The 9,782-nt window shown below is 38.4% G+C and overlaps 1 protein-coding gene and 1 long non-coding RNA gene across 9 annotated transcripts in view; both read left to right on the top strand.

Annotated features, from left to right (window-relative positions):
- GALNT13 (polypeptide N-acetylgalactosaminyltransferase 13) overlaps positions 1 to 9,782 on the top strand; it is a 594,089-nt gene that overhangs the window by 306,076 nt on the left and 278,231 nt on the right. The gene's annotated exons all lie outside the window — the stretch shown is intronic.
- Positions 5,913 to 9,782, top strand: part of LOC146395922 (uncharacterized) — a 4,216-nt gene continuing 346 nt past the window's right edge. Inside the window, exons 1-2 of the long non-coding RNA XR_014829035.1 lie at positions 5,913 to 6,598; positions 6,738 to 9,782. The exon at positions 6,738 to 9,782 is cut by the window's right edge and continues 346 nt beyond it. This is a non-coding gene — a long non-coding RNA (uncharacterized LOC146395922). The remainder of the gene's footprint in view (positions 6,599 to 6,737) is intronic.

A 9,782-nucleotide genomic window follows, 5' to 3' on the forward strand; every position in this document is an offset into this window, starting at 1 on the left:
ATTAAATGATAATATTTTATTCATGTATGTGTTTACTGAATGAATGTGCCCAGGAATTTGCTAGATGTTTGGTATACAGTCTTATTGATCCAAAAGAGACTTTGCCTCAATGAGGCCTATAGTTTAGAATATAGCTGGTAAATCATTAAGTTACAAAATGGATCTATAATTATGATGTATCATAAGTGAAAAGGAGGAAAGGGCATAGTATTATCAGACAAAATAATTTGTAAAGGGGTCCACTTCATAAATATATATTTGCAGTAATATATATTTATAACATTTGAAGGAATGTATATATTTAAACTGAGGACAGTAGAATGACTAACATCTGGTCAAGTGAAAATGGATAATAAAATTCATATCAAAAAAGAAAACCCTGGGGTTTCCATTGCAGCTCAGTGGAAGCAAATCTGCCTAGTATCCATGAGGATACAGTTCGACCCCTGGCCTCATTCAGTGAGTTAAGGATCAAATGTGCTGTGAGTTGTGGTGGTAGGTTGCAGACGCAGCTCAGATTTGGTGTTGATATGGCTGTGGTGTAGGCCAGCAGCTATAGCTCTGATTCAACCCTTAGCCGGGGAACCTCCTGGTGCCACAATTGTGGCTCTAAAAAGACAAAAAAAAAAAAAAAAAAGGGAAACCGTGACTTAAAGCTGGAAAGATCTTGGCATTTTTAAGGAACTGGATGAAGGTCAATGTGCCTACATTTATGTTATTAGAGAATGCTGCTGTGGCTTGAGAGGTAAGTATGCTCCATATTATCCAAGGTCCTGAAGGCCATGATAAAGAGTTTGTATTTCTTAATGAACGTAAGAAATACATTCTTACATTTCTTATTAAATGTAGTGAGAATCACTTGATGGTTTCACACTAGGGAATTATGTGATCATAATTCCATTTTAAAAATATTGTTTGAATGGTTTATGGAAAAAAAATGGATTGGAATTGGGCAAAAATGGATTTGGCAGGGAAATATGGTGGCATTTAGGAGGCTGTTTTTCTAGTTCCAATAAAAATAAATGGTGTTTGAACTAAGAATGTACAGTGATGATAAGAAGAAGATAGACTCAAGCTATATTTAGGGAGTCTATAATTGACAGATTGAAGGTGGGGGCAGCGTTTGAAATGACTCCTAGGTTTCTAGCTTAAATAGCTTAATAGATGTATCATTTATAGAGATGTTGAAAATCAAAAGTGTGCCAGGTGTGATAGTTGAATTTGGATATATTAATTTTGAGATGTCTATGGGACATTCCAGTGGATCTATTTAGTCGATAGCCTGCAGCAGAGATTATGGCTTGGAGTAGTAATCTATGATTCATTGGTATATAAATGGTATTTAAAGACATGGTCCTAAATGAGATTCCTAAGATGAGAGTAAGGGAAGAGAAGCAAAGTGAATTCAGAGATGTCTTTAAGGACATTTATAGCATAGGTCAAGAAAACAATCCAGAAAGGTAAACTGAAGAAAAATGAATTGAGAGATAATAGGATAAGCCAGAGAGCCAGAAAGCCAGGAGAAAAATCAGTAATCCAAAATGAGGACTGCAAAATATCCTACTGAGTATAAAAAAATATGTGTCATTGGTAATACTCTCCAAGGTAGTTTTGCTGAAATGCTAGATTCAGAAGCCAGGCTGAATCAGATTTAAAAGAGAATAAGATGCAAACATGTAGAGACAGCAAATGTAAGTGACTTTTCGAGAACCTTTGCCTCTAAAAGGGTACAAAGTATTTGGGGAAGGGGATAGCATTTGGAGAATGGGCAGTCAAATGTACATTTCAAACACATGTTTCTGTGAACAGGAATTTGGCACTTGCCATCTGCCTCTACAGGGGTTAGATCATGAGCCACTGTAGCTACTGACCTGCAGCACCCTCTGAGTAGAGCTCAGGGTAGAGACCAGAACTGAGGCACTCTGCTCTGGGAAAACTGGAAGAACAGGTCTTCAGATAGATGTTTTGAGAAGATTTTATGAGCCTAATTGTTGCATCTCCTTATATCTAGAAAAACACCAAAATCGTTGGTGGTGAAGTCTGTTCCTTATGACTAGTAGTAACCTTCACAAGACCAGCAGCAAACGTCTGTAAAATGTGTGCATGGCTGCATGCACTTCCCTCTAAGCCTCTATCATACACACTGATAATTATTTCCCTATGCCTCTTTGGAGCAGTATTTCAGAGCTATCTGAAATACCTCTATGAGGGTATTTTTTAAAAAACAAAGGATGTCACAGTCATCAGTGAGTGCATCCACCTCCCAGGGTGAGCCAGTGAGCCCTGAGGGAACTCAGGACGGGAACAAAGAATACCCGCTGCAATCTAGCAGACTGAAGCTGCTCCTAACTGTGAGACCTAAGGATACTCAGGCTGTGAAAACACATGATACTGGCCCCAGATACCTGAGGTGCATATCAAAGGAATGATTTCAGTGATCCCAGACCTCTGCACTTCCCATAGAAAAGTGCTCAATTCCTTAAGACATATGGTTTTCCATTATTAGCAGTAATCTTTTGTTCCTACTACCTACCCTTTGTTGCAAAAACTCCTATATATCCTAGCTCCCCTCCTCAGAGCAGTTGTCTCGGGGTTACTTGAGATGCTGCCTCCTGTGCTTAAGCCCTCATTTGGCCCCCAATAAAACTTAACTCTCAACTTTTAGGTTGTGCATTTTTTTTAAGTCAACATTTCTTTCCTGCCCTTGCCCCCCTTTCTTCTTTGTTTAAGTCAATAAATACTACCAGAGCAAGTTTAAATGCCTAGAAAATTAATCCTGTAAAGTAGATAGAAAGAGGTTTCAGGTGAAGGTGATATAATTCATTCAAAATAATAATAATAATAATAATAATGATTCTTGAGAATTGAGCATTTTCCTTCCCTTATTTTTTCCACTTAGATACATACATACAGATTATATGTGGCCATACCTTTGGAAGCCAACCTAGTGTGTCTGAAGGGAAAATATAATTGTGGAAGTTAGTGGCAAGAAAGGTTATCAACATTTTTTAATTTATATGTTACTTTTGTGTATTATATGTTTCATTCTAATGTATATGCCTCTTGATTTCAGTGACTTCAAATGATACTATACATACATTCTGACAGTTGTTAGTCTCATTATTTCTATTTCCCAAACTGACCTTGATAATTCCCTTATGCATACAAAGCTTTAGAAATAGCTATTAAAAAAGTCCCTTGCTGAGGAATTAGCATTCCAGTAATAGGAAAATTATGTAATGTTAAGATTAAAAATTTTTTCATTTTCATGATTTTAAGCAAAATTAGTGCTCATGGCTAAAAAGAAAAAAGGAAAAAAAAAAACAATAAATTAAAACTGCATAAATATTTGGTCTATTTTTGGCCATGCCTGCAACATGGCATGTGGAAGTTCCTGGGCCAGGGATCAAACTGGTGCCACAATGTTACGGCAGCTACCCAGCAGCGCTGCACCTCAACCTACCAGCTCTAGCGACAGCCCTGTGGCTGTAGCGTACTAGCTCCAGCAGCTCTGTGGCTGCAGTGTATCAGCTCTTTTACCCAGGGAGAAACCAAGCGAGCACTCGGAGAGTTGGAGAACTCAGGTTTATTATGCGGCGGACTCAGAGGAGATCGATCTCCAGAGTCTGAGCCCTGAAGAAGGGTTTCACAAGGCTTTTATGGGCTACGTCTTCCAGGTCCATGCTTGGCTAGTTGGACCGGAGTGACGTCAGGCAAGGTAGTAGATGCGGAAACAAGTTTACACAAGCAGATTGTGGAGGAGGGGTAGTTGGGGCAGTTGGATTGACTTTGCTTAGTCATCATGGCCAGGGTCTCTCCTTTTTACATTTTTATTGGGACATTTTCTCCTACAGCAATAGCAACACAAACCTCTGCAGCGACAACACTGGATCTATAATCCATTCTGCCATGAAGTACTCCGCAAACTGCATAGAAATATTGAAAGTAGAAAGTAAAATATACATGTATATATTTATACACACACACACACACACACACACACACACACACACCTTTGCCTTAAAAACATTTTAATGTTTATTTTCAAAAGAATCTATGTGAACAGAACTTGGGTGTACTTAATCACCTCTGGACTTTCGCCTCTGGACTTAGTTGACAGTAGAAAAATCATCTAGCATATGATCTTATCCAAGCAGTCTAAGAGGTATATATTGCAAAGAAAGACCAAGAATCTTTACCAAAACAGGAAACATTTAACAACGACATAGTGTAGGGGTATGAGGACATTTCAGTTTCCAGGACACTGAATATCACATCAGATTTGGATCAGATATTAGATTCCAGGAAAGAAAGACAATAGACATTTGGCAAAGGAGCTAGTCAATAAAAGGTCAAATATACAGATCAGTGAACCCAGAGCATGGCCTGACAATGGAGTCTCAGTAGTCAGCCTAGCACATTGGCATTCAAGCAGGATCATATTTACTCAATATGCTCAGATTGGGAGGAGATGATTCTATATACTGTCGAATTAAAAAAAAAAAACAAACAAACAAAAAACAAAATACCACAACCTGGAAATTGAGAGTTAAGTTTTATTTGGGGCGAAATTAGGGCTGAAAGTAGGGCTTAAATTCAGGAGATGGCATCTCAGATAGCTCTTAGAAGTGGTTCTGAGGTGGTGAGGGGGTGCTAGGATATATGAATTTTTACAAAAAAAGGGGAAGTTAGTAGCAGCAAAAAATTTACAGAAAACCAGTTTCTATTAGAAGAGGTAAAGGTCTGGTCTTAGAGGAATCACTCCTTTCAAATGCACCTCTACAATGGGCCAGTATTCTTTATTTCTTTCCTGAGTTGCCTCAGGGCTCATGGGCTGCTCCTTGGGAGTGATAGTACTCAGATGACAGAGACATCTTTTGTTTTGTTCCCTTAACTACAGCCCAAATAGGAAAGGAGGAATATCAAGATATAAGTGATAAAGGTGAAGGGGGAGGTGTATGCAGCCCTGCACACATTTTACAAAAGTTTGCTGCTAGTCTTGTGAAGGTTACTACTAGTCACAGATCCCAGTCATCATGAAAGATTTTAGCATTTTTCTAGATATAAGGAGAGAAGAATTGGGCTCATAAAATATTTTCTTAAAAATATCTATCTGAAGACCTGTTCTTCCAGTTTTCCCAAAGCACAGAGTGCCTCACTCCTAGTCTCTACCCTGAGCTCTGCTCAGGGAGTGCTGCAGGTCAGCAGCTACAGTGGCTCATGACTTAATCCATGATTTAATCCCTTCATGATTTAATCCAGGGGCAGATGGCAAGTGCCAAACTCCAGGTCACAATATTCCAGGATAAGCCGTAGGGGGATGTGTCAGTAACCATATTTCTTTTCTCATTCTTTGAACCCTCCTTCCCTACTGACTCCTCAGCCCATCACCAGTCTGACATCACTTCTGTCATGTAAACAGCTGATGCCAAAACTTGGCCTCTGTGCCCTGAGCAGAATTGAATCCCAGATGGAATTTTGGGTGAAGTAGAAAATAATAGCTTTATTATTTTGCCAGTCAGAGGGGGACACAGGAGACTAATGCCCTCAAAATTGTGTGTCCCCAACTGCGGGGGTTTCTGAGGATTTTATAGTCAAGGGTTCAAGGTTAGGGTTACTGATAAGGATCAGGGTGTGTGCAGAGCCTGCATTCTGTCTGGAGATCGTCTGCCCTCTGATGATGATCTGATGGGCTTCTGTAGTTCTCAAGGTTATCAAACTGTGAACTTCTCAGTGGAATGTTTCATCAAGTAGTTAACTTCCTCCATTTATAAGGGGCATTATTTCTATAGAAGAGCTCAAATATATTGTTATGTGTTCCCTTAAGGGGGAGCCAGGACCTTGCCCCAAGGCTGCACTACAGTTTCTTGACTACTCCTCCCTCCTCTCTGCAACCCCTCCCTTCCCTGATTAGCAACTGTTTGAACCTATCCTGTGGAACTGGGGAAGGTAAAGGAGACTGAAAGAAGCCTGATTCCTACAAACAAGAAATAAGGGGGCTGAGGAGGGGGCCCAGAAAAGCTTTTGTGCTCAGGAGTGCCAAAGGATCCTGCTGGGTTTCAAGACCAGAGGAACAAACCTACATATAAGAAATATGTCCTCACTTGACCTCCTCTCAAATTCTCTATATGTTGCACTATTTCATACTTTTTTCTTAACAGCCAACATTTTAGATAAAGTATTCTTCTCTGACTGTCTCTACTTACTTACCTTTAATTTATTACTCTGCCCTGTGTAATCTTCCCCCACCCCCGAAGATGTATTGAAATTCTACTCACTAGGGTTACAGATGGTCTCTGTCTTGGAAAGTCCAGCCAGGATTTTCTCTCACTATGTGCTACTGACTAAATTTTCCATGCAATCACTTTATCTTTTGTGTGTGTGTGGGGAGGGGGGCCTACATTTTTATTTTATTTATTTTATTTTATTTCATTTCATTTTATTTATTTTTATGGCTACACTTGTGGCATATGGAAGCTCCCAAACCAGGGATCAAATCACAGCTGCAGCTGCAGGCCATGGCAACACTGAACCCAGACCACATCACAACCTACACTGCAGCTTGTAGCAACACCCTATGCTTAATCCAGGGAGCAAGGTCAGGGATCTGACCCATATCCTCCCAGAGATGTCAGATCCTTAACCCGCTGAACCACAGTGGGAACTCCAAAATTCCTTTATCTTGAATATTGTCTAAATTCTTTGAGTTCTTGGGAGTTCCCACAATGGTACAGCAGGTTAAGGATCTGACCTTGTCTCTGCTGTGGTGGCCCACTTGGGTTTGATTTCTGGTCCTGTCCAGTAGGTTAAGGATCTTGGCTATGACAGATGTGATATAGGTTTCAGCTGAGGCTTGGATTGGATACCAGGCCTCGGGACATCCATATGCTCTGGGTGTGGCCATTAAAAAAAAAAAAAATTCTCTGAGTTCTTTCCAAGACTTATCCGTTAATTCTTCTTTTGCCTCTCACATCTTGACTGGTAGTATTCATTCTCGACACATTTTTTTTTCATGCATTATTACCAACTTGTGAGCAGTTATCTATTGATGATATCCTGTTATCTGTCTCAACATTTGACTAATCCCAGAGCTTCAAAGTCAGATTTTATCTTTTGCTTTCCATATCTTCTTGCATCTATCAAGTCAACACATGACCTTAATGATGCATGATTTCCCTCTGCCTCTCCCATACTGGTTTCTCTTAGGGTATTGTTTATCTCTGTTAGTGATGCTTGAAAATGAGGTTATCTCAAATTCTTCCATGTCTTTCCCCACACGTAAAAATTAATCACCAAGACTCACATATCTATTAAGTGTGTTTTTAATTTTTGTCTGGTTCCTAGCCTATTTTAATAATGGTGAAAGTAATAGCAGCTAATATTTATTGAGTTCTCACTGTGATACAGTCACTGTGCCAAGTACTTTATATGTATCAAGTCACTTGATCCAACAGCCTTATTAGTGTTGTAATTAGTTCCATTTTATAAATGAGAAAATTAAGATGAAAGTTGATAAAATCACTTTATCGAAGTCCTATCCCAAGTAAATAATGGGGGGTCAGGGTTTTAGTCTAGGAATTCTGATTCCAAAATTTACCTCCTAATGTCCTTACCTGTCTCCATTTTTCAAATATTAGCACTTCTGAAACCTAAATCTAAATTCAAATATTTCTATGCATATTTTTTAGGCAACACCAGTTGGAAATCCACATATAGTTTCTCATACACCACTAGGGTGCCTTGATCTTAATTTCATCATTTCAAAACTCTTTTATAAATACACCAGTTCAGCTTCTGCTTATGATGAAGTTAAAACTTACCAGCTCAATCCTGCTCCCAGCTGAGCTGTTTGGAGATGGCCTTGGGCTTGGGTGCAGTTTGGGAACTGGAACTATCAAAGTGCCAACATACCTTTATGGTCTCTGGCCCCAAATGTGCCATAGTCAAGCTCTGTTCCCTGCTGGCGTAGAAGGATACCATTCTCGACTTGAGAAATTACGGTTTTTAGTAGAGTTTGTGGTTTTCTAAAATATTTTCTGATGAAATATCAGTCTATGACTTCTAAACGTCTGATACACAAAAACAAATGGTCCTCAGCAAGCTAATTTCCAGTAAGTGGGGAATGAGGAAACATCTCATACATCCTACTAAACTTCCAGGGCAGATCTATGATGTCGAGTTTAAAAACTTAAACTACATGGGCGTCTTCTTTAAGAGAAAATAACACAAATTGAGATTATAAAGTTAGATACTATCCTGATTGGGCTGTGCAATGGGCTCTGATGCTTGATCTTCGGCTTTCACGGTATGTCTACCTTGATCCAACTTCACTAAGACCTGAATCATGTTGACTCAATAGTTCTCCCCTTGCGTGAATGTTCCCATATGTTCCAAGTATAAATTTTATCCATGAGCCATATATGAAAAGTTGAATGTATAATAAAAAATTTAAAAAGCTTGAAGTGATTTGTAGAGATTACAGCATAGAATAAGAAACTGAAACAAAATATTAGGATTAGGAAAAATCTTGAAGCTCAAAATACTGAAGAGAAGCTAAGTTACTCAATGATGTAACCAAAAAAGGAATCACCCACTTTCCAGTATTTACATTATCTTTGAAATTATAAAATCATTGTCTTCTAAATCACAGGCTCTTAATTTCTGTTTTGTTCATTTCTTCACTTCAAACCTTGAAAATACATGTACACATGTGCATATAAAATACATATGTATTTCTGAAGAATCAAATGTTATTTATCTTAAATATTTCTCTTACGGCCTTGAGTAGAAGTTCTTAAAATGTTATTCTTATAAGAAATCCTACACTTGAATTTCTATTATAAATTCTATTTTGTTGTTAATGACACTAAAAAAGCAAGTTGTAACTTAGGTAGTCAAGAGTGAATCATCCTCATCACTGTGTTCAAACCCGGGATCTATTGTAATTAGGATTCTTACGAGAATAAATCCTTGATTTAGTACTTCACCTAACTAAACCATTTGTTTTGGAGGTAGATATCTCAGCAGGCTGTTAGATTGAGGTTGACTTTATTCCCTAAAATTGGAATCTATAATGTATCATTTGAGATCTGAGAGAGGTTTGACCTTCAGTATGTAATAGTTTGACAATCACACTGCAGTTATTTCTCCTTGGAGAATGAAAGGCAGAACTATTTGGGGCTTCTAGGAACAGATTCTAATGATAACTAATATCTTCCTTCAGCAGGTGGAAAAAGGAATTGGATTTCAAACACTCACTCTATTCACTGTTCTTGAAACCTTTCTTATGGAAATATTCTCAGAGTTCCTTTGTGGTACAGTGGGTTAAGGATCTGGTGTTGTCACTACTATGGCACAGGTTCAGTCCCTGGTTTGGGAACTTTGTATGCTGTGGTCATGGCCAAAAAATATAAATAAATATAATTTTTTAAATTACATGGAAATATTCTGTTTTGGATTAACAGGAAGTTTGTTCTTGGCTAAAAATGTCTCTTGTTTCTCTTAGGATAGTAAGTCATGTGTTTTACAGTGTTTAAAGTAGAGCACCAAGCAGTCTCTCTTTTCCCAAGAGGCTACACTACTGTGTCCTCCAAGAGATGGAGTCACCCTGAAAATTCTCTGTAAAGTTTGCAGTTCCTCTGTGATTTTCTCAGTTCGAGCTTTGTTATATTGGGAAAAATTTTAAATGCTATGTGTGACTGCCCTTTACTAACATTCTAGGAATATGCACCATTTTTATCTTTTCTCTTTGCCATTTATTCTCTTTATGCCTTTATTCTATT

The sequence above is a fragment of the Sus scrofa genome, chromosome 15, assembly GCF_054392235.1.
Source record: "Sus scrofa isolate SSC_HxYL_T2T_F1_AM1 chromosome 15, Sscrofa_HxYL_maternal_Yorkshire_Landrace_v2.0, whole genome shotgun sequence".
In the NCBI taxonomy this organism is placed as follows: Eukaryota; Metazoa; Chordata; class Mammalia; order Artiodactyla; family Suidae; genus Sus; species Sus scrofa.